Source organism: Rhipicephalus microplus, chromosome 5, assembly GCF_043290135.1.
Source record: "Rhipicephalus microplus isolate Deutch F79 chromosome 5, USDA_Rmic, whole genome shotgun sequence".
Lineage (NCBI taxonomy): Eukaryota > Metazoa > Arthropoda > Arachnida > Ixodida > Ixodidae > Rhipicephalus > Rhipicephalus microplus.
In genome coordinates this window covers 102,270,723-102,297,195 of record NC_134704.1, presented here as the reverse complement: position 1 = coordinate 102,297,195, position 26,473 = coordinate 102,270,723, and the positions used below count along the sequence as shown (strand labels likewise).

Sequence of the window (26,473 nt, the reverse complement as noted above, 5' to 3'; positions counted from 1 at the left end):
ATAACTGCCACGATCGCCTGGCACTTTTTCTAAGGGAGGAGAAATGCAGGACGGTAAAAGAAATGGCAGAAGCAGCTGATACCTTCTTGGAAGCCCAGCGGCAAACAAACTTGTTGGTATTTCGTACCAAGTCTGCAAACAACATTCCCAAGGAGCAAGAAGGATTTACTTATACCCAGCCTCCTCTTAGATGTTTCGTCTGTGATCGACCCGGCCACAGAGCATCTGATTGCCGCACGAAACCCCAACGAGTCTTCTGTGGGCACTGTCGGAAGCCCGGCCACGATGCAAGAGCATGCCCAAGCAACGGCGGGTCAAAGAAAATGACATCTTGCATCGTGTCTACTGACCAGAAGTCCGAGACGCCCCGATGTGCCGATGATTCATCACAAGATGAATATGTTGCTAGTGCACTCCGAACGCGCACCGCAACAGCTACACGAAACTTGCCGGTGTTACAGGGAGAAGTGTTTGGACATACTGTATCAGTCTTGAGGGATACTGGAAGCAACACCCTGGTCGTGCGACGTTCCCTCGTGCCCGATGATGCGCTGACGGGTACTACCGCCACTATTTTATTGGCCGATGGTAGTTGCATCGAGGTACCGGAAGCAGAAGTACGGATTCTATCGCCCTATTTCACCGGAAATGCGATAGTCAAATGCATGACGTCGCCACTTTACGATGTCATCGTAGGAAATGTTCCCGGCGCCCGTGACGCTAATGACCCCGACTCAACGTGGAAGGAGTCAGCGAGCCTGAAGTCGGAAACTAATCAGGCATTGAATTCTGAAGAGAAATCCAAGGATGGATGCGGGACGAATAGCACAGTCATGGTTGGTGTTTCAAGCAAAGGACATCGCCGGAAGCTCACGACTGCTAAATTTGGAAACTTAGAGGTGACACAGGAGTCATTCCGCCAAAAACAAGAGGAAGACCGGTCGCTGGATGTTTGTAGGGCGAAAGTCGACACCCTCATCCGCGGTAAAGGAGCCACATACCACTCATTTATGTTCGAGAAAGGAATCTTGTACCGCGTTTACCACTTGACTCCGGGTAAATCAGTTCAACAAGCGGTGGTTCCAAAGGCGTTGCGTGTCCATGTGTTGCACTTGGCACATGAATCACCGATATCTGGTCACCAGGGTATCAAGAAGACGAAGGACCGAGTTTTGGAGTCGTTTTATTGGCCCGGTGTACAGGAGGAGGTACGAAGATTCGTAAAATCATGCGACGCATGCCAAAGGACATATCCCAAAGGCAAAGTAGGCAAGGCGCCTCTTGGACGGATGCCTTTGATTGACACGCCATTCGAACGTGTGGCCGTTGATATCATTGGACCTCTGACGCCGATTTCAGAGAAGGGTAATCGGTACATTCTTACCCTTGTGGATTTCGCCACTCGGTACCCGGACGCGGTGGCTTTGCCCGCAATTGATTCGGCAACAGTAGCAGATGGACTACTGGAGATGTTCTCTCGAATAGGATTTCCACGGGAGATCCTCTGTGATCAAGCATCCTGCTTCACGTCAGGCCTGATGGAAGAGGTGAATGCTCTGCTTGCTATTCGACATTTGAGCTCGACGCCTTACCACCCGATATGCAATGGCTTGGTCGAAAGGTTCAACGGCACTTTGAAACAGATGTTGCGCAAGTTGTGCCAAGAGAAGCCGAAGTCATGGGACCGATTTCTTGCGCCGCTGTTATTCGCCTATCGAGAAGTACCTCAGGCCAGTATGGGCTTCTCGCCGTTTGAACTGATCTACGGCCGGCACGTCCGAGGACCCCTGGATATATTGAAGGAACTCTGGACAGGGGAAGACCTAGAGGAAGATATCAAGACTACTTACGGATACGTGCTTGATCTGAGAGAACGTCTTGAACGCACCTTGAAGCTGGCTCAAGAGAATCTCTCCCGAGCTCAACACTCGCAAAAGAAGTATTATGACCGAACCTCCAAAACCCGACAGCTCAAAGTTGGTGACCGGGCTCTTATATTGCTCCCAACCAGGGAAAACAAGCTTCTTATGCACTGGAAGGGGCCATTTCCGGTTACAGGAAAAAAGAATGACCACGACTATTGGTTGGACCTTGGGCATCACCTCGGCGATGGTACAATCCGCCCAGTAGAAAGCACGATAGCGAAGATCGCTAAAGCCCCAAGACCGGAAACGAAGAAGCAGCTTCGCTCTTTTCTCGGCTTGGCGGGATATTACCGAGACCTCATACCTCACTATGCCCAGAAAGCGAAACCACTGACTGAAATGACAAGAAAGATGGAAAAGAACAAGTTAGCGTGGAATACCGAAAGAGAAGAGGCATTTGAAACCCTCAAACAAGCTCTAGCATCTATGCCAGTAGTCAAGGCTGCTGACATAAAGAAACCCTTCGTATTACGTACAGATGCATCTGATAGGTGTATAGGCGCTGTGCTTATGCAGGAACACGAGGGTCTTCTTCACCCGGTGTCATATGCCAGCCGCCAACTTATGCCCCGGGAAGAGATATACTCTGCAATTGAAAGAGAGTGTTTAGCGTTAGTTTGGGCGATCGCGAAATTTCATATCTTCCTTTATGGAACCTCCTTCGTCGTTCAGACTGACCATCAACCGCTACGATACCTCTCTCAAGCCAAGCATTTGAACAGCCGGATCTTGCGCTGGAGTCTCGCATTGCAAGAGTACACCTTTCGCGTTGAGCATATCAAAGGATCAGAGAACGTAGGTGCTGATTATATGAGCAGGCTACAGGTGTAGGTGCTAGCTATACAACATTAATGTAATAATGTACCATATGCCTAGGGACTCTCACATACAGACTATTCTCTTGGTGCAACAGTTCTGTACATTTGTTTGTCGTAAGTCTTGTCTCCCGCGCACTTTGGACAGTTTTTTTAAAAAAAAAACTTTTGAAAGGGGGGACTTTTGTCATGATATGCGCGGTAGGTTCATCTGGTGCGCGATGTTTGTGAGTTTGTGCTGTGCCGTGCGCCGACGAAGATGACGATGAGACAAGGAAAAGGCGGAATCGTGTCGTCAAAGTCAAGCCAAGCCATGGGGAGAGAGAAGAGGAAGACGAGGACGGGGCGTTCGAGAGGAAGGATCCGAACGAAACAGTGGCAGGCTGAAGCGCTCGTCGGGTCGTGGTCCCGAAGCCTACCTGTGCCTGTGGTCCGCACGAGCCTGGCTCCCTTCTACCGTGTGATCCAGCAGCCGGCGCCGGTCCGTTGTACTCGGATCCGGGCATTTTCCAGACCTGGGCCTACTACTGGCTGTCCGGGACGTGCTTGCCACACATCGACTCTGCCTCACGCTCCGCTCCGACCATGCCTGAGTCATCGCTGATGTCGGCGTAAGACGCAACGCAACGCATCGACTCATCTGCCTTCGACGTCACACGGTGAAGTGTTTCAAACCTTGTGTAGTGCAGTGGGGGACTACGCTAAGCGTCAGACCTTGTCTTTCGAGAACGTGTGTCGGGCTCGTACCTAAGGCAGTTCTTCGCTGTTGCCATGTAACACGCCAAGCTTCATTATCGTTTTTTTTTCGTTTTTTTTGTGGCATTAAAGCCTTATAACTCAAGTTGCAAATGTCTTCGTCAGTCTCGACAACGATTATCTAAGTTGCCGTGATTACACGAACCTTATCCCTCACAGGCGGAAACCAAACATGGTGTCCGCAAAAGTGAGCTGTGTTTTTAGAAACTCGGAGTCTGTCGCGTACCATCGTTTCCATCAGCTTGCCGAGACATGACGTGAGGGAGATGGGGCGAAGGTTCTCCACGTCAATAGGTTTACCTGCCTTCGGGATGAAGGTGACGAGAGCTGATTTCCATTCAAAAGGGAGAGGAGTTTTTGTGCCAGCTGTGTTGTCGTTCCTGTAAAGTTGTGCATGACCTTATGTAAGTGACGTTAAGTTTCCGTGCGTGTTTGTGTTGGATCGATGAGAGCGCGAAACAGGCGCCACGTGTTGCGACCAGACATCTGGCGTGCAGCCGTGTTGCACCTGTCCACTCAGTTAGTGTCGGCTAGCTGAGCAGCATATTCCGCAGCTTGCTCCGTGAGTTCTAGGATGCGTTTCTTCAGGCGTCTGTTATGTTTCTGTTTTTTCCATCGTTTAGTGAGGCTGCGGTGGGCCTGCCAAAGATGGAGGTGGTTGTCCACGTCCATTTGAGTTTACGTGAGCTGTATCAGCCGTTCGTGTTGTTTCAGTGTAGACGTCAGTGATTTAGACCAGGTGTCGTATACCGATTGGAGAGGGTCAACGATAGATAGAGAGGCGCGGAAAGTTGTCCAGTCTGGGATACGAGCTTGTGTAAGTGGGCATTTTAAGGGACGCATGTACACGCTTGTGTTTAATACACAATAGAGAGTTTTAGTATTGCGGAATGGTGCTACGTACGCATCATGCAAGCGCCTTGCGTTACGTGGAGTCATTTGCCACTAATCGGCTTTTATACCCCGCGACAACTTTTTGTGGCAGCACAGCCAGGGCTACGGAGCCGAAGCACGCTTGTCTTACTGCGTCACAGCATGTAGTCCCTCAACGAAAACGTTTGTATACTATTCTGGGTAACTAAGATTTTACCATTCGTCACTTACATTTTTCGCGGATTTATTTTTAATTAGTGAATAAAAACATTGCGCAGTAGAAAAAATTTTGTTTCACGCTCTCTCAGGTTTTTTGGGGGTTTTTTGGCTTCCGTCGCCTTTTTACCTCACCGCATTCCTCACTGTCAAAGATGGCGTCCGCCGGTTACAGCTCGTCAACGTCGCTTACTAAGGAAACACCGCCGCGTGCCACGAGTCCACCAGCTGCGCAGCCGTACCAGGCGTTGTCAAATCAAAAGCTGTCCGTACAGGCCAAGAAGGTGGTGTACAACGTTTACGCGCAAGTAAGGAAAAGCAGCGAAACGCGAGCAAACGCAGCGAAACGCGAGCAGCGAAACCTGCAGCGAAACGCGAGCAAACGCGAGCCGAAACGCGAGCAATTTTTAATAATTGTGACACGAGCCGAGTTTCGCTGCATTCGCCGCGCTTCGCTGCAGATGACATGCTTCATTTTTGTTGTTTATTCTTCCAGACCCATATACTACCTTGACGAAACCTGGGTCAACGCCGGACACACAAAGAATAAAGTATGCGCTGGTGAAATCGAAACCGAAACACCCGTCGAAGCGGTCGGACTACTTGGCGCAGTAGCACTTGTGCGTAGGCTCCGCCCACGTAGCCTTGGCCGTGCTGCCACAGAAAGTTGTCGCCGGGTATAGTACGCCGTAGTAACCGCGTACGTAACGAGCAAGAAGCGTGTTGCGCCATCTGGTAGATCGAAATTGAAGCACGTGTTGTCGACAGCCAATGTGAGCCAATCCAAGTGTTATAGCCAGATTATGGCCATATTTTAAGCCACAGAGCCGGTCGGTGGTTGCCTTCGATGCCGCCATTTTGCAAAACGAAGTCTGGCGCTGTCACGAACTTGTTCGAGAGCGGCGCGATCACCTCATACGTACGCACGCACGCATCTCATGCGTGCGTACGTAGCGGCTGCGTATGCAATGCGATACGTGCGCGTTGCGGTCTGCGCATGCGCACTACGCAGAACGTGGCGTCCTTACGTACGCAACGCCGCCACGTACGCAGCGTACGCAGTACTAAAACTCTCTAATGATCACTACCGAGAGTGTCCTGTGTGTTCAGCCAGTCGGCATGGCGTATGTTGCAGGTAATAGTGAGGTCCGGGCAAGTATCTCGTTGAACAGAGTTGCCTACACGTGTTGGGCTGGCGATATCAGAGTGGAGGGTGAGTTCAAGTTTAGAAAGAAGTTCCGTAAACTTCCTTCCACGCGTGTCTTCTCGCGGGTAACCCCATAACCTGGTTGGGCATTGAAGTCGCCGACGACTAGGAGGGGGTCCCTTCCTGCCACCTGCATAGCTTGTGTGAAAGTTTCGCTGAACGTGACGTTTTAAGCTTTGGGGACAGTAAATGTTTAAAATATGAACCGGCGGGTCAGATCGCCTTATGGGCAGCACTGACACCATCGTGTATGGGGAAGGCGGTGTTGTGAAGAGTGTGACTTCCTGGGCAGTATAATACTTGTGAACAATTATACATGTCTCCGGGTTGTGTTGAAAAGTAGTGTAATTCATGAGTTTGACGTTCGTGCCGGGTTCCTGAAGGGCAACCACGGCAACGAGGAACTGAAAGGTCTCAAGATAGAGGCGGAAATCAGCCGTTTCTTGTGGTTCTTGAGACCTCTGCAGTTCCACTGTGTTAGCAACAACGGCTTAGTTGCTCTGGCTCGTGACCTAGGGTTGGGGGCCATGTTCGGAGATAGAGGATGGCGTAGTGTTGTAAAGCTTACTCAGTTCACTAGCACCCTGCGCTGACGTGCTGGAGTCTTAAAAAAGTCAGACTCATTTGGAGTCACTCTGTTAAATTTTGAGGGGTGATTACCGTCCCTAATGGGCCCGACGCGCTTAAGGACGCGTGGATTGTCTTGTATCCACTTTTGGATAATGTGAATTACAGTTTGTGTCACCTGTGCGATGACAGTCTCCATCTGGCGCGCGATGGTGTCGTGGATAATTTTGGGGAGGTCAGCCAGTTGTGTTTCTATTGCATTCACCTGGGTCTCCAGGGCCACGACGCGACTCTCTACAGTAGTAGGAATCTCCCTGTCTGTTATATATTCCTCTTCGTCGCTCAACGAGGGCTGAGTAGTGAGACTGGTTCTGAGCGAGTCAAGTTCGCTGGTTAGTTTTTCGTTCTGAGATCGCAGAAGGGCGAGCTCATGCCTGAGGTTTTGTGTTTCGGTAGTGCTTGTGGGAGAAGAAGGTGGAGGGGAGGGAGAGGAGGCGACCTCCGTCCAATTGCCTACCTTCAGTTGGTTGCGTGCAGCGTTGCCAGATGGAGCGCCGAGAGCTGGCGATTCCGCCACGCCTGGTGGTAGCTTTGCCGTTGCTGCTTTGCCAGGGGTTGGCGCCTTGCCAGTTGTCCGGCGCTTCGGTTTTTTTGGGGTCCCCGATGTCCTGGACCCTGGTTTCTGAAGCCTGATGAATTTTTCGGTGCATTCGCGGGAGCTGGTGAGGTGCGGGCCTCCGCAAACTATGCACGTTGGGTTGCATTCTTGGGGGGCCATCCCCTCAGGACCAGCGCCCACGTTTTGGCCACAAAGGCTGCATCTTTCGGTGACCGGGTTGGGACAAATATCCGCCCGGTGCCCCAGTGCGCCACAGCGGTAGCACGCTGGCACTGTCTTCTTGTACTCCCTGACGGGAGTCAGTTCTGCGTAATAGTGGACGAAACGCGGAACGTTCCTTTCCGCGAAAGTCAACACAGCTACGTTGGAGTTCCCCAGCTTGCGCGCATAGACTAGTTCACCGCCACGCCTCTGCACACTATGTTTCAGGGACGCACTGGTTTCGAGGTTGTGCACAGAAATCACGCCGTGACACACATCACTTGTGAGCTTGAGGTGACCGCGAAGCGACAGCGGTCCTTTGCTGGTGTTGATTTGAAAGTCCGACAGCAGTTTCTGAACCACGTCGTTATTCTGGGTGCCACAGATGATGATGTTTTGCTCCCAATTGGGAGGAATGGTGATGTCATTCATGTGCTGCCTTCCGATGAGTTGGGAAATGGCAGCGCCGAGCTCACCTTGTTGAAACGCTGCCTTGAGGGCTACTGTGATTCGTGGCTTGAGCACGATCACGTAGTCGCCAAGATTCATCCTGACCGTTGGTTTCGGCGTCCACTTGGAGACTGGTGAAGTCTTTTGTAACGCTTTAGGCGATGGAGCGTGAGCGTCTCCAGTGGTTGGATTGTTGAGAGGAGTTTTGCAGTGCAGACGCTCCTTCCGCGTTTCTTCGGCGGCGATGCCATCCCACGATGAGTTGAAAAATGTCGGCTTGCTCCGCCGAAATGGTGTATGGGCTATCGTCTGATTGATTTGTCGGGATATATGACCACGACAGAGTCGTAGGGTCGTAGCCACGTTTTCAGGCAGCGCCATGTTGAGGAGTTGACCGAGGGGCGTCTCCACATCCAGCAGCGGCGGAGCCGCAGCCGTGAGGCTTAGGTCGTTCGCTACGTCCTCATGCGAAGTTGCTCGAAGTGGCCGAAAATTGGGCGCGCCTGGGTAACATCGGTGTCTCCAGAATCTTGCTGATTTGCAGATGCAGTTGCACAAGTTTTAGAGCAGCCACATTCCACACGCGCATACGTCAAAGCAACGCGCCGCGGCTTGCGCTTGCCAGGCACATTGGTGCCTGGCGTGGCATCGCCAGCGTGACTCGACGAAACGAACGCCGGCGCGCACGCGCACGGGTCACGTAGAAGTGTTTTGGGGCTTTTAGTGTGGCACGTAGTCATGTTCTTACATGACATGCATCTCATGGCCTCGCCGTGGTGGTCTAGTGGCTAAGGTACTCGGCTTCTGACCCACAGGTCGCGGGATCGAATCCCGGCTGCGGCGGCTACATTTCCGATGGAGGCAGAAGTGTTGTAGGCCCGTGTGCTCAGAATTGGGTCACGTTAAAGAACCCCAGGTGGTCGAAATTTCCGGAGCCCTCCACTACGGCGTCTCTCATAATCATATGGAGGCTTTGGGACGTTACACCCCACAAATCAATCAAATCATGACATGAATTTCATGATTACCATGTTTCCACCAGTCACATATCTTCACCATCCATGCACATGACGTAATACCAAATTTGGCATATGTGAAGCTAGCGAAATGGCCGCGAGCGCATCATGAGTGTGACAGCTAGAAGTCATAGGTGGCTAGATAGATAGATAGAGAGATAGATAGATAGATAGATAGATAGATAGATAGATAGATACGCTCAAAGTCGCCGAAGAAATACTTCTCATTTAAGACAACGTTGGGATGACGGCATTTTAAAGATGAGTTCTTGAAACCATGTGGTCAAAACATTAATCTGCAAAATGGTACCCGCAAAATCTGCTTCTTGTAGACGGCGTCCAGTTGTCTCTCTTTAAAGTACTGACCCACATCTCGAATATTTGAGGCCTCGAGCAAGAAAAACTGCATCTAAAAAAATTGGCAGATCTCAAGTACAGTGGGAATCGACAATATGCGAAGCACGAATGAATGTGATACGTCCCTTTAAAATCAGTACAACGTTACTAGGTGGAGGTCAGTGATGTCGTACATGACTTCCGTGTCATGATTATCATGTTTGGATGTGTCGTTTACCTTCGTCATCTATTCATGTCACGTGATACCAAATTTAGTATATGTGGAGCTAGCGAATCGGCCGCGAGCACGCTATGAGCGTGGTATATTCTCATGTTCCTACATGACACGCGTGTCAGGATTTTGATGTTCGCATCAATCATATATTTCGTCATCCATTGACATAACGTAACATCGAATTTGGTATATGTGGAGCTAGTTAAACGGCCGCGAGCGCATCATGATAAGCCCTTTATACTCCAATATAGCGTTGACGCGCACGCACGCTGGGCACAGCAATGGTACGTAAGCGAAACGCGAGGACTTATATAGTTTGACGCTAGGCGCGACCAGCATCCGTCGGCGCAGTCTGACGGCCACCGGCGTGAAATGCGATATGCTGCATTTCGCGCCGATGCGTTACCCAGACAACACTGCGTTTCCCTCTTTTCGTGATGGAGGGATGCCGGACGTGCTGAAATGCGTATGCGTCAAAGCAACGCCGCGCAATGCGTGCCTGCGAGTGTATGGCAGGACCAGCGCCTGGCGGGGCAACGCTGGCGTGACACGACGAAACGAACGCCAGCGAGGACGCGCACCACGTCACGTCGAAAAGTATTGGCGTCTTCACTGTGGCATGCAGTCATGTACTCACATGGCACGCATATCATGATTATTATGTTTGCACCAGTCGCATAACTTCGTGATCCATTGGCGGCGCGTAATACCGAGTTGGGCACATGTGAAGCTAGCGAAACGGCTGCGAGCGCGTCATGAGCGTAGCATGTAGTCACGTTGTTACATGACACGCATCTAATGTTTATCATGTTTGCACCAGTATCATACCTTCGTCATCCATTCACGTCCCGTAATACCAAATTTTGTATAATTAAAGCTAGCGAAACTACCGCCAGCGCATCAAGAGCGTGGCATGTAGTCATGCTATTATATGACACGCATCTCATGGTTATCATATTTACATCAGTCACACACCTAGGTCATCCATTCATATATACCAAATTTGGTATATGTGACGCTAGCAAAACGGCAACGAGCGCAACATGAGCGTGAACGTAGTCATGTTGTCACATGACACGCACGTCATAATTTTCACGTTAGGGTCTGTCACTTGTGTGTGCCAGTGAATCATGCCATACCATACCAGCTTGACAACATGCCACGTGAAAGAAATTACCGCAAGAGCTAACTGCAGGACCATGAAAAGTAAATCATGACATTTATGACGTACATGTCCAGATTTTCATGTTATGACTAGTTAAATACGTTCTTCATACCGTCATGTTATGCCACACCAAGTTTGGTATCGATACTGTTAGTGAAACGGCCAGGAGAGTTGAAAGTGATAGGCGGCTAGATATATAGATAGATAGGTAGACAGATAGATAGATAGATAGATAGATAGATAGATAGATAGATAGATAGATAGATAGATAGATAGATAGATAGATAGATACGCTCAAAGTCGCCGACGATCTGTAAAAAATGCTTCGCATTGAAAACCAAACACCTCAAACATGCCTCGATAAAAAAATGGCGGTCAAATACCGTATTTCCTCGCAGAATGCGTAAAGCAAATATAATTTGGAGGTACCTATGCATGAAATGCCTTCGCGATAACATTTCTGGTCGATTCGTAAAGTTAACAACCAGCGGCCATGACAAAGCTCTCTATAGGCCCGCATTTCATTAACAAGACGAAAAAAAAAAAAGCCGCCGCGCGCGCAGGAGATGACTGTTCATGGAGGAGGCTTCCGGGACACCAACGGCGTCTTCCGGTGGCTTCCACCACGTGCGCTCAATGCGCCATCCAGCTCCCCCCTAGTAGAGATCAGTTGGTTACACAGGCCATTCAAAAAGATGCTTCGAATCTAATAATCAGCACCGTGCTCGTTGAGATCCTCACTAACTGCTGACAGAGCTAATCACCGAGGCCGTGTCCTTCACGGGTTCAGTCGCTACGTTCTAGCGCGTCGCTCCACCGGCGTGCACCCTTTTCGTCCTCTTCTTGATTGTCTGCTCGCACCCAGAGCACGTGGGCATGGCTGATTAGTTTACTGGCTGGGAGATATAACTAGCTTAGTAAGGACATTCTATGGCCATGCTAATTAAGCCAGGTCGTGCTAAGACCAAGGTAATTAAGCGACATATTACTAAGACTATGCTGATGAATAGATGTAAAGCTAAACATTGTAAGCTTGTGCTACTTATCACAATGCTTATTAGGAGCATGTAAGTTAGAACCAAGCTCATCAGTGCCTATGACTGTGTTAATTAGCATTGTGCAACTCAAGATTATCCCAATTACTATCTTTCGATCAAGACCTCGCTAATTATACCTGTTCATTCGCAGAGCACACTCATCGAAAAAAAAACACTTTCTTGCAAGAATGAATGTGAAAACCAACAAAGGTAAATCTGTACCCGCATGAAAGTCTACATGAAAGTCTGAACAGTGAGGTTACGGTGGAAAGGTGTGCGTGCTTTTATGCCTGCAGGACATCACGTTACGGTGATGTCCTGATGGAGGTTACGGTTGAAAGGTGTGCGTGCTTTCGCCCCGCCGCGGTGGTCTAGTGGCTAAGGTACTCGGCTGCTGACCCGCAGGTCGCGGGTTCGATTCCCGGCTGCGGCGGCTGCATTTCCGATGGAGGCGGAAATGTTGTAGGCCCGCGTGCTCAGATTTGGGCGCACGTTAAAGAACCCCAGGTGGTCGAAATTTCCGGAGCCCTCCACTTCGGCGTCTCTCATAATCATATGGTGGTTTTAGGACGTTAAACCCCACAAATCAATCAATCAGGTGTGCGTGCTTTTATGCCTGCAGGACATGTCCTAACATGCACACCGTCCACCACGATGTTGATACGCAAAGAACATTTCAAACCCGTATATTGAAGTACCTATCATGATTATCATTTTAAGTCCTTTGCAACCGATATCAAGTGTTATTTTATTTACAAATTACCAGCTGCTCTACTGAGAGCTTGACACGTGAGCCCATAAAAGCGGCTCATTGTAACACACCTACTTACTCTGACGAAGGCCGTGCCATGGCTTAAACGTTAGTAAAGCGGCTTCTTCCTTTTCAATGTGTGCTACCTTCAGCTTCATTTAGCACACAAGCACACACATTATATATATATATATATATATATATATATATATATATGAGAAAACCAAGAGTCCACAATTCTGTTGTGCAACTATAAAAAAATATAATAACACTATGATCGGCCTTCCTTAAATCACACACTAGACAAAAGCCGATACTAAGCTTACACGCGAATAACATACGTACGAGAACGTCTTGGCGGTAGCAGCTATATTCAAAGGTTATCATTCAAAGGCCTAATTTCGCAGCTAAATATGTTTTCTTCTTCTTTGAATTCATCCATTTGGCTCAACCAGCCAACTCCTGGTATTTAAAAGTTAATTTCATTTCTTTCGTTGCTACCGTCCTTGATTCATGAAACGAAAAAGCAACGTTCAATTTCAGACTAACACAAAAGATGACAGATGAAGACAGGCACTGCCTTCGTATTCGTCTGCCATCTTTCTTCTTTTGTGTTTGTCTGAAATTAGGCGTTGCTTTTTCCTTTTTTGCACAATGAACGAACTTGCCCGAGCCTTAGTCTTAGCATGATTTCATAAAAAAAACTTCGGAACATCTCCCGCAACAAAGGATGTAATTATAAAGATCACTTTTAAATACAATATTTTTAATGCAGAAATTTTGGTCTGTCTGTCACATGATGCAGGCATGCGGATAAACGTTAAGCACTCGCTTAACGCTTAGGCATTTTGAACATTGTCGATGAATAGGCAGATATCACGAACACCTGAGGCGCAATATCAATGCGTAAGTATTTGGAGATTAGCTCTTTTACTACGAAATATACAGATACGTAATTCCAAAGACCCTAATGTTTCTTACGCTGCGCTGAAATTGTGACGCTATGCACAAAAAGCACTCTGCCGACAAGGGATCCTTCATGTGCGTGCTCACGTGAAGGCTCCTTACTGACGACGACATCATGCTGCCTTCTAGCAGTGGCCTTGAGTTCTGCATGTCTCCCGATGACACTGCCAGATGACGTCTATATCTCACGCAGCAAGGCCTCTATTTTATCAATACCAGCCAGATGTGGCCGATCTAACATGGAGGAGACAATGTCTGAGGCAAAGAAAAACATAAATGGGCACTTTCCCGGCTGAAGAATGATATTTGCAGCGAAGCACGAAGACATGACGCCTAATTTGGCCATTTAGGGTTTTCAGACACAGTTTTTGAAACCCTTGTATTCGAGACTGGAGATGTATAGGTCTAGTTGAGTGCATGAATGCGTGTCTGCCCCTGTTTCTGTGTGTGCGTGCATGTTCAAACCACAGCAGGGCGTCGAAATATACTTTGTTTCATACACACGTTACTTGTAGCGATCCGGGTTTCGTGGCAGAGTGGTGGACCTAGTCTTTTCCTAGAGCACGCATGGAAATGCTTATGCGCACGAAAATTGGAAATGCAGATCGTGGACAGATGTCATTGCAGATGGCACTGTCGACAATGATATGATGCAGTGTGCATGTGTCACATTACTTCAAGTGCTCATCTAAATAATAGCCATTCTGAAATGTATATCTATGGCGTTTTTGAATACTGCATATTTGCCACGACACATTGCCAGAAAAAACAAACAAACAGAACATTGCATCTTTATATTGTTTTATATGTCAGTGTAGAAGCTGCCGCGGTTACATATTGCGCAATGATGTTGAGAGCATTAGTCCATCTTCAATCATCCCCGACGTCTACCGAAATCGTATGGCATCTGCGAGCGTCTAGCCAAACATATTAAAACAATTCCGTACGTGTTGTGAGGTGTACAAGTGCATCCTCTTCCACATGATTGCCATGCGTGTCTGTTTCTGCACTGAATAAAGGAAAAACGCAAATAGTAAGAAAATAAGTAAACTGAAGGGCAATGTGTCAATTTGCGATAAATAAGCTTAATTAAACGCAATGCTTGCTCTGAGAACAAGAAAAGAAAAAGAATTACGCGAGGCCTGCATGGAAAGCACGGCACTTTCACGGTGAGTGCTAGAATTGCAGCACTTATGAAACCAGTAAACTATCTTAGGGCTACTAATACAAGTAGGCTTGGAAGCTGCCCGCTATACCGTAAATCACAACTTTTTTAACATGGGAAGCACTCGCTCCGCCGTTATTGGTCATTCTGCGGAGAAACGAGGTACCCGCTAGGCATTTGCAAGGCATTACGTGTACTTTGTTTATGCGGTACCTGATGGTGAATTGTATCCGAGATCTTTGCAATCAGTTGGATGGGAATGATGGATAGTACATAGATTTGCCTAGCCTTCGGGCTGGCGGGTTCCGAACGGACTTGTGGCTTCGTTTAATGAAGTGTTTTAGTTGCGATTAGAATAAAGAAAGCAATCGTTTTGAACTTCATGACCCCATTCAAATTGGTGAGCCTAAGAGGTCACGGTGGTGAAGTGCAATCGCTGAACATTTTCAAATTGTTACTTCGTGACAAAGCAGCTCCAAGCCGCGCGAAGCCAAATGGAGCCGAAAGTAGAAAGGCAATCCACCTACTACCCATCATTCCCATGCTTGCTGGAGCCTAGTTCCAGAGTTGCATCTTGCATACTTGTAGGAAACTCTATACTCATGATAGCTTGCACTGCAAAAAGGCCTTGGTCACCAAGCACAAACGTGTTGAGGGGCTCAACTTTTTGAAGGACCTGCGTGAACAATCCCTCCAATATTACGAGGGCATGAGATGCACCCGCATTGTTATCAATAAAGGCGGAAAATCTTGAATTTATCCGCAATGAATTCGGCAGCAGTTGCATCCTCTAGTTTCCTAAGCGGTATACTCAACATATGATTCGCTGTTTACGGTAATATAGTTACTCGTGCTGGGTGGCAGGGTCGCGTTGAGGATAACGGTAACACATCATTCACCCAACCTTTCTTTTTAACTGGTAGTATGCAAGGTATATAACATCTTACATGACATAACGCGTGTAATACCAGACCTATCATTTTGACCTATAATAGGCAGCGACGTTTGTTACGGCGTCCTATAAAGCGATTCATTTTGTCACAAAGAATTGCTCATTTTCGTTCCATGACACCGACTTTGAGTGTGTAACTAGTAGTAGCTCCTACTATGCAACAGTTCTTTATTTCCTGACCTTTTAAACCAAATGTTTTGGTCATTTCAGTAAATACTTGTTTTGTGGGATATAATATTTGGCGGGCTATTTTTTATTCACTTTTTAAGTAATTTGAACGTTATTAACCAAACCTGTTATTCGGCAACAACTTGAATATTTGAATCGTTTCTTATGAAACAGTGCTAGACAACCATTAATAAACATATCCCATAAGTCAACAGCAGCCATAGGTTAGCCATGACAAGCGAAAATGACCAAGCACGAGCTAATCGAAGTCTGCTACTCGACGGGCGCATACAATATTCACTACAGTTGCGCACGGGCTGAATGGTAGAGCCGTAGCCCGGCCCGGGACAGCCCGACGTACAACATCAAAAGCGCGGGCCCAGCCCTATGCTCGAAATCAAAAGCGTGGGACTGGACCAGTCCGGCCTGATAATAAGGAGGTTTGCGGCGGAGAGAAGAAAGCGCTTTCCAAAAACGAGGTATTTTATTCAGCATATCAAAGTGAAACCTAAGCAAACAAGAAACGACAGTCACAATACGCATATACCATTGCAAGTTGTGTAAAAATGAAATATCCACTGATTCCGGCTTCAGTGAAGTATAGCGCTTCTGCGTCACATATCTCGCCCAACTGAAAAACCGCTTGAACTGCGAATATCATTTTGCGCAATCATTGTAAATTTACGATATTCACACTGTTTGTACGTCCAGAAGTTTTGTACCTCAAGTATATATATCCACAGGAAAGGCGGTATGCAGTACAAAACGGTTCTAGTGCAATCCGTCTGTCCTTCCATTCATTCGTCCGCCCGTCCGTCCGCCCATCTATCCATTCACCCATTTATGTGTGGAGATTCAGGAGAATTTCATTATTTAGCTGTAATTACTAGAGGACGTTTTTCTATAATCTTAAAATGGCAATGGGTTCTTTGCATTCATGACTTACATTCTTTCAATTGATTTAACTGCCTAACCAAACTAATTAAAATATTTGATTGATTGATTGATTGATTGATTGATTGATATGTGGGGTTTAATGTCCCAAAACCACCAAATGATTATGAGAGACGCCATAGTGGAGGGCTCCGGAAATTTCGACCACCTGGGGTTCTTTGACGTGTACCCAAATCTGAGTACACGGGCCTACAACATTTCCGCCTCCATGGGAAATGCAGCCGCCACGCCGGGATTCAAACCCGCGACCTGCAGGTCAGCAGCCGAGTACCTTAGCCACTAGACCACCGCGGCGGGGCTAATTAAAATAATAATTTAAGTTTCTTAATCACTGTTCTAACTGATGTCTTCAACCCTTTTAAGAGGCCTGCCACTACAGAAGAAGCAACTCTGAAGACGGCGAGCAAATAGCGCCGTGTTTTAATTTTCAAAGAAAATCGGACACATTTCTTATAACACACACTCTCTACCTCGTTTTCTTTATATATATATATATATATATATATATATATATATATATATATATATATATATATATATATATATATATATATATATATGTGTGTGTGTGTGTACAGATGCTCTTCGAATCTAACGCGTTATTCGAAGGTCGTAGCTTCGATTCCTGCTCACGGCTGGTTATTTTTTCATTTACTTTTCTTTCTTCTTATTGACATTCCATTTGTTCTAATAACTTTCCATATACATTCCATGGCATTACTGTCTGTTAAATCTCATTAATATTGTGTTAAAACACGGAAAAACGAGCCCTTAGGTATACACTTCATTCCCTTATTTCATTGAACGAGGGTCTCGTAATGGCAGACTTGGTGTGTTTAGGTTGTATAAGAGGGACAATTAATCAGCTGCCCGCTCATAATAAATTCACGTGCTACGTGACGCCAAATATGCGCATAAGAGTGTTTTCACACTCGTCGTTTGGCTTATAGATGGCGCTGACTGTCACTCCTACTTCTAAATTCACATATAAACCCAAAAAAGTGGATGGAGGGAAGACCACTGTGGTAGCTCAGTGGTTAGAGCATCGAACGCGTTATTCGAAGGTCGTAGGTTCAATTCCTGCTCACGGCTGGTAATTTTTTCATCCACTTTTCTTTCTTGTTATTTACATTCAATTGGTTCTAATAACTTCCCCTGTACATTCCTTGGCATTACTGTCTGTTAGATCTCATTAATATTGTGTTAAAGCACGGAAAAACGAGCCCTTAGGTATACACTTCTTTCCCTTATCATCATCATCATCATCATCAGCCTGACTACGTCCACTGCAGGACAAAGGCCTCTTCCATGTTCCGCCAGTTAACCCGGTCCTGTGCTTGCTGCTGCCAATTTATACCCGCAAACTTCTCAATCTCATCTGCCCACCTAACCTTCTGTCTCCCCCTAACCCGCTTCCCTTCTCTGGGAATCCAGTCAGTTACCCTTAATGTCCCGCGGTTATCCTGTCTACGCGCTACATGCCCTGCCGATGTCCATTTCTTCTTCTTGATTTCAGCTATGATATCCTTAACCCCCGTTTGTTCCCTAATCCACTCTGCTCTCTTCTTGTCTCTGAAGGTTACACCTACCATTTTTCTTTCCATTGCTCGCTGCGTCGTCCTCAATTTAAGCTGATCCCTTATTTAAGCTTTCCCTCATATATATATATATATATATGTATATGTATATATATATATATATATATATATATATATATATATATATATATATATATATATATATATATATATATATATATTTATATATATATATATATATATATATATATATATATATATATATATATATATATATATATATATATATATATATATATATATATATTTATATATATATATATATATAGAGAGAGAGAGAGAGAGAGAGAGAGAGATGTATATATGATCACCATAGCAATAGTTAAAGTAAGATGGAACCCTACTTTTTCGGCAATACATACAATTTGTTTAAATTATTCTTTTTTGCATCCCATACAAGCATGCTATAACTCAAAGTAATGTCTCTTAAACTACGTCAGCCATGCTGGCTTGCCCCAGCTGAGTATATAAACCTTATGATGCGATTCATTTATGTGAGCCACCAATCCGTGCACTGAAATCGCACAGTACGGAAGCATCTAGTATTTCTCCTCTACAGAAATGCAAACGCCGCGCACATTCGGGTCAGCGGCCGAGTGCCGTACTAACTGAAGCACTGCAAGAACTCGCCATCAATAATTGTAAGCCAAACAAACGAAGGTGCACGCCTCGAGAAAAAGCCTCTCCTCTTCTATGAGCACGCCACCTGGAATGGGCCTGTTGTGCGTCTATTCAAACGCTGCCAATTTGTAATAATAATAATTGATGAGGTTTAGCGCACCCGAAACACGATATGATTATGAGAGATTCTATGAGGAAGGGCTTCGGAAATTCCGACCACCTGGGGTTCTTCAAAGGTCGCCTAAGTAAAAATACACGGGCCGCCAGCCTTATCGCTTCAATTTATTATGCGGCCGGTGTCGTCGGGATTTAAACCGGTGGCCTACGGGTTAGCAGCCAAGCATATAACCACTAGATCATTGTGGCAGGTTAGTGCAATGACTGTTAGGCTTGTTGAAAATGGAAAGATTTTGTGATAGATGGGCAAGCCATCAAACACGTGGACTTAAAAACCAGCAAGTTTATATAAGCAGTGACTAGCACACTATATAAAATGTAGAAATAGCTATAGCTGTACTTACATCATTTGTACAAGCATATCTAATTCTCCTACCAGCACGAGGAGGAAGTCCACATCTGCAATAAAAAAGACCATTGCATTACGTTAGATCGCAGCACATCACACTACATAACAATACATAACATTACATTACATTGCACTGCATTAGATTACAATGAAATACTCTGGTTCACACACCGACAAGCTGAAATTATTTAAGAAAAAGCGAGTCTATCCCACATCATGTTGGCCTGTCAAAAGGCGGTTGAAAATGGTGGCGCGATCACTTGTGATGAGCAGTGAGACACCATGCTCTTCAGCAGAGATCCAGAGGAACAGCTCTGGCCAACCTGACGAGCCGAGTATGCCGCCAGGGCTCAAGGGTTCCTGGCAGACACCTGGGTGTGAGATCTGAACCTATTAGGCTGCCGGATTCTTACAATAACAATTCATCTTTCTCCTTCAAGGTGATACAAAACCGAGAAAGTAAAGCCGCGTGCGTCTTGAAGGAAGTAGGACTGTAATGCCATATCGCCTTGTTTATCCGCTTCAACGTATTTGCATGTTATTGGGCTGACCTGTTCACCAACCTAAGTCCCGAATGAAGCACCGAAGACGGAAGCACCAACAAAGGGATCACCGCATGTGCGAATGGGCGCTCTAACAGGCTCTGTTCGGGAATTCGGTGTTCTGTCGCTATGTGTCATGATACATTTCATCATTGTTTGACATCTTTGAACGACATGCGAGAACTTTAGACGTTATTGTGGGCTGCACACAACAAGTTATACGAACTAAAAAAGTAGGGTACCATTTAGGACAAAAAGTTTATGCGCGAGTCATCCCAATATATTTCGTATATGTACGTGCCCAAGAAACATCTCTCGAGCGTCAAAACGAATCCTAGACAACCGCGAACGAAGGAACATTTTGTTAACTATTTATTAATTTTTCGCAGAATTGTTGTTATGAAATCGCCGCTCAATAAGCCCCAAAGTTTGATAAGAAGGGCTGGCGATATTTTACCCCAAATTTCGGACATGATGTTTTGTACACTTTCTTTTCACTTCCTGCCTCCCCACAATAAGCAAGAAGAAACAATAAAAAACCTACCTGGTTTCAGTACTAATTGCACGCATTCAGTTTTGTTCCGGCTCGCAGATATCAAATCATATTACGTTTGGTGAACCACGCCGATAAAGTAAACTTTTGCTTTAGTGAGGCATATAAGTGTCGCTTATTTAGTATGACAATCGCCGGCATGTAAACTGAGCCGGCAATAACAGTGGAATGGGACGCAGGATTGAAACTATGTCTAGTTCGTAGTACCTCGCAATGCAACGGCAACGCAACCACATGCAGCCAAAAGAAAGGAAGTGGAACGCTAGGTTTCGTGTAATGTCTTGTCTCTGTCCGTTGGTGGCAGCGCTGTCTACGTTATGAAGAGTGATACGCCTGATAATCTGCATCCAGTACTACGAATCGCAACAGTGTTGCTTAAGATCACGCGAATTTCCAGTGGGCTCAATTGTATCTCCCCATCTTTGCCTCCCTTAATCCACTTGACGCCAGCGTAGGGTATCAGTCCATACGCGCATCTGATTCATTTTCCTACCTTTCTTTCCATCTGGGATGTTGCTGCTCTACATCCAGCACACTGCTGGTGTTTGCTTAGCTTTTGCATTGTAAACTTCGCCTCCTATAAGTGTATACGGACTTGTGGTGATTGTTAGACTCGCTGGCTTTGTCAGTGTATGCAACCTGGTAGTCTTGAACTGTGTTGATTGAACAAAAGGCACCGTATAGGCATTACCAGCCGTTAATAATTTACTTTGAATAAAATTTGGGCACCGATCAGAGACAGATGTTGTCTTATTGTTGTAATGCACTTTTGTTGAGGGCAGTAAAGCAACAACTCTCTGCTGGTGAATTCTCACGTATTGCGTAGCATTTTCGATATTACTTAATAGAATTATACTATTTGAACTGGTATGGATGGCACCGAAAAGAAAGCGCCATTGTAACTGGAGACGATCGCTCCGGCGAAAGGAGTGGTTACGCTATGTTGAGCCTGCCAACGAAAATGTTATAGCGGAATTACGCAACCCATTGTTCTGCATCGCTTTACTATAGATCCTATGCAAAATTGCTGCCATCTGTCGGCCGTTGTGTGAATAGCCGCCATGTTAGAGGCTAAGACGGGTGCAGTATGCACAGTCCGCGCAGGGCCGCGTGTGTTTACGTAGACGTATACGCAAGGCGTATTGACGTGAGGTGTTTGTCAGCTGATAATCGCAATGCCGACGTATTGCTGCGTCTCTTACAGAACACAGAGGAACTAGGAATGCTGAAGAAGAAATGTAAGTCGTAAACTTAGTGTTCCTTGTTATTTTCTCAAGCTGATGACGTTCCCAGCATGTGCTCCGGCTACTGTTCCTGAAACATGCGTTTGCGTTCTTCTTTCTAAGCAAGTAAGATGTGCAATAGAACTTGTATTCTACTTCCCACAAGTTACTGCACGCCGAAGCAAGGTAGTTTTTCAATGATATTGCTAGCACCCGTTTACAAAGTGAAGGTGACTCGTACGCTTTACGCTGAAGGCACCTTCACCCAACAAACTTTATCGCAGATATAATAGCGCGTGTCTACATTTCGTTGAATGTGTTTTGTTCATCATGTTTGGGTAACGACAACGCTGTATCAGAACAAGTGCGCGTCCTTGGTGCCTTCTGAGAAGGGAGCGACGATGCTAGAGCATTACTGATTCATCAGGTTTTGTTCCCCTTTCTGGAGTGTGACAAGCTACCGTTTAGGGGTATGACTTACGCATGACTGCACACGTTTTTCAAGCATTCTACGGGCTCGGCACATTGAACGAAATGCAGGCACGTGAAATTAGCTGCGATACTTCTCGTTACGTTATAAGGTGGCTTCCGCGTAAAGTGTAGGCGTCACCTTCACCTTGTAAACGGCTGCTAGAGAAAACATTGCAAAAGCTGCCTTGATGATCGATTGATATGTGGGGTTTAACGTCCCAAAACCACCATATGATTACGAGAGACGCCGTAGTGGAGGGCTTCGGAAATTTCAACCACCTGGTGTTCTTTAACGTGCACCCAAATCTGAGCACATGGGCCTACAACATTTCCGCCTCCATCGGAAATGCAGCCACAGCAGCCACGATTCGAACCCACGACCTGCGGGTCAGCAGCCAAGTACGTTAGCCACTAGACCACCACGGCGGGGCGCAAAAGCTGCCTTGACTAGGCGAGCTGCAATTTGTGGGAACACAAGTGCTATCGCACGTTTTATTCTTACGTCTTGTTTCACGTCTTAGAAAGACGACTGCAAAGACGTCTTCGGGAAGCAGTAGCCGGAGCACTTTGTCGAAACGTCGTCATGAGCTTGAAAAAAATAAGAAGTGATGTTTCCGGCTTACGTTTTCGACTTCAGCATACCAAGGTTCTTCCTGTGTGCAACAAGGGATGCCTCAATACGTCGTCATTGCGATTATCAGCCAACACGCATGTCTCACGCCGCAATGTCTTACGCACAAAGTATATGTAAGCACACGCGAACTGTGCGTACTGCACTGCGCTGAGCCTCTAACATGGTGGTATGCGCAAGATGGAAGACAAATGGCTGTAATTTTAAATAAGGTCTATTGAAACCTGCATGTAATGAATGGGTCGACGGAAAGAGCGTCAACCTGGAGTGGTCTGCAACATCCGTGAGGGCTACCCAGCGTGTCCAACACTTTGTCACGAGGCTTCAGAAGTAGTAGTGTGGATACCCCGTACAGTGGGAATCGACAATATGCGAACCACGAGTAACAAAGGTTGATATGTAACTTTAAAATCAGCTCAACGTAACGAGGTGGAGGTAAATGATGCCGTACATGACTTCCGTGTCATGATTATCATGTTTTGATGTGTCGTTTACCATCGTAATTTATTTACATGACGTGATGCCAAATTTAGTATGTGTGGAGGTTTGAAAACGGCCGTGAGCACGCCATTAGCGTGGTATGCTGTCATGTTTCTACATGACATGCGTGTGAGGATTATCATGTTTGCAGCAGTCATATAATTCGTCATCCATTGACGTCAGGTAACACCAAATTTTGTACATGTAGAGCTAGCAAAATGGCCGTGAGCGCTTCATGAAGGGCCCATTTTACTACAACGTTGCGTTGACGCACGCGCACGCTGGGCACAGCGACGCTACGTTAGCAAAACGCGGGCACTCTATGGTCTGGTGCGACCGGCGTGACCAGCGTCCGTCGGCACGGCCCGACGGCCGCTGGTCAACCGGCGCGGAATTCCCGACGATGCGTTACCCAGACAACACCATGTCTCCCTCTTTTCGTGACGGAGAGATGCCGGACGCGCTGAAACGCGCATGCATCAAAGCTACGCAGTACGACACACGCCTGCGAGTATATGGCAAAACCGGTGCCTGGCGTGAAAACTCCGGCGTGACGCGACGAAATGAACGCCGGCGAGCACGCACCGCGTCACGTCGAAATGTATTGGCACCTTGACTGTGGCATGTAGTCATGTTCTCACATGACACGCATCTCATGTTTATCATGTTTGCACCAGTATCATACCTTCGTCATTCATTCACGTCCCGTAATACCAAATTTAGTATAAGTGAAGCTCGCGATACGACTGTCAGGATATCATGAGCGTGGCATGCAGTCATGTTTTTACATGACACGCATCTAATGATTATAATGTTTGCACCAGTCACATATCTTCGTCACCCATTATTGCACCGTAATACCAAATTTGGTATATCTGAAGCTGGCGAAACGACTGTGAGTGCACTAAGGGTTTGTCGTGTAGTGATTACTACACGACATGCATGTCATTATTTCCACGTTAATATCTGTCACGTATGTTCGCGATGCTGTCATGTCATACCATACCAGTTTTGCAACATGCCATGTGAACGAAACCACTGCAAGAGCCGCAGGACCATGAAATGTAAATCATGACATTTATGACATACATGTCTTGATTTTCATGTCACGACTAGCTAAATATGTTCTTCATACAGTCATGTTATGCCATACGAAGTTTAGTATTGATACTATTATCGAAACAGACAGGAGCGCTAGAATCCGTAGGCGGCTAGATAAATAGATAGATACGCTCAAAGTCGCCGAAGTTTGCTAAGAAATGCTTCGCATTCAAAACGCGCCTTTGGGTCTGGCTCTTGAGCGCAGAAACGCGTGGTCTTCTTTTCTAGGTCGAAATCCGCTCACGTCCTCGACCTATTACAACTAGGTGATAATATGGTATTTTAGTTTCATTGAGAAATCTAGGTCTGTTTTTGTACCAGCGCGCTGTTATTGTCATAACATTTACTTTTACAAGTAAGGTATGCCCGACCACGCACTCGCATTTGTTCCAGCTGCTCCTTCGTAAAAGTGCAAACGCAGTCTAACTGAGCAGTCTAAAGTTGAATGAGTTATAGCCACAAGCTGCTGCTGCATGTTGTACTTGTAATACTCACATGGACTTGGTCATATACGACAAAGTCTCCGCGTTCACCATAATCATTGAGTGAGTTTGACGTTTAATGGGATCACACCAGAGCATTCAGCAGAGAGCAGATGAAACCTTTTAAACACATAGGTTCACTGGTTCACTGGCATGCACAGGAGGTGGCACAGCGGGCCTATGTACCCTCTCTATCGCTTGGCCATTTAAAAAATTTTTTGCCATGGCATGCGAAGCACGAAACGACCCTTCATCTGGCAGCCCAGCCCCCACTTCAGATCAAGGAAGTGGCCTGCATACCTTCGAAAAAAAAAAAGAGTTCTTTCTAAACAACTGCACAGATTGATTTAAGATTGGGGCATTTCGTTTTTAAATCGTATAGTAATAAATACACTTTCGCTTACAAAATAAATGAATCAATTCGCCAAGCTGCACTTACAGAGCCGTGCTAATGAGCGCTGCCACCACAAACGAGTGCAGAATTACGGGCTTCATCTTCACGGCGTCTCTAAGACTCAACTACTAGTCTTTGCTTAACTTTATAACAATGGTTGACAGACAGGACATTTGTTATACAGCCTACGTACAGCTAGTCTTTCGCTGTCATTCATTATGCCCTCGTGTCTATTGTTCAGTCGTGGTGGCAGGCATACCGAATGCGTGTTCTTAGATTCTTGAATTAATTACGAAGTATTTCGATCGAACCAAATGGCGAACTACTCGTGCCGAATATTCGAAGTCTCGAATTTACGCACATCGCCATGAAATAAACAAATTAGGAATCTTGGCCAAAGTTTCAACTGGCTGCCACAAGAGCAATACGATAAACAGGCTCAAAATATGTAAGAGTGGTACCACAACAACAAAATAAAATGAAAGCTCGACAACTCGGTCCTACTTTCACAACAATTTGCCATTACGCCTATGCTTTTACTCTATCGATTGCTCATAAACACTGAAAAAAACTAAGAATGTACAAAGATAATTTAAGCGCGAGTGCGTCTTACAGAGGTCATTCGTTCTTAAACGAGGCTTTTCAGTGGCTTAACCAGTGATACGAGTAGGAGACTGCGAAGCGTTTGGGCATTTTAGTCACAATATCGCAATGAGTGATATATTGATAATTGGCGCTGCAAACTCTCTCACGTCAGAACCTTTATGACGCATGTGCAAGGATACACATTGTTGTACGCTGTGGTGACGTGTAGTCTCCAGCTTAAAAATCTGATATGTCTTTGTCGGCAGTGGTGCAGCCAGCTACCGAACTGGGGTTCTGTAGCCGTTGCACACCATAAATAAACATCAATTTGTATGCTATGCTTAACATGTAAGTCCTGATACTCCAGATTATGCACATAAATAACGAAAATGAACGTCCCAGCTTTAGAAAGTTGAATAGCATGCTTGTTTAGTCTTAGCGTAAAGGCACAAAGTGGTTATCATTTCCGAAGGCATTTTTGCACAATATAAAACAATAGCGGAGTTAACAACAGCCAGGTAAAACTTGAAACTGTGAAATAGGCTGATCTTAAAGGGACACTAAAGAGCTAGCAAACGATTTTTTGTTAATTCGTAAAGTACCCTTTCACAATTTTGAAAACACCACTCTGACTGCGACACGATGCTTTGTGAATGACAAAATGCGCTAAAAGAAAATGCAAGTAAAGGGGAAACCAAAAGTTTCCCGCACAAAACACCCTGACGTCATAAGTTTCGAAGACGTCTACAGTGTCTCAAGTAGCTTCTAATTATTAAAATTGAAGTACATTGTCATGTAGGTGCCATAGATCTAGCATACAAAGTTTCAGAAAATTTCATCTAGCGAATTTTGCGAAAATACTCAAAATACACTTTGAAATTTGTTACGTCAC

The 26,473-nt window shown here is 46.0% G+C and overlaps 1 long non-coding RNA gene across 1 annotated transcript; it reads right to left on the bottom strand.

Annotated features, from left to right (window-relative positions):
* Window positions 1-13,919: 13,919 nt before the first annotated feature.
* On the bottom strand, window positions 13,920-25,117 carry LOC119184735 (uncharacterized). Its single transcript, XR_012895179.1, has 3 exons — window positions 25,042-25,117; window positions 19,115-19,169; window positions 13,920-14,144 (listed from the first exon to the last, which is right to left on the bottom strand). It is a non-coding gene; the product is annotated as an uncharacterized LOC119184735 (long non-coding RNA).
* Between the last annotated feature and the right edge of the window lie 1,356 nt (window positions 25,118-26,473).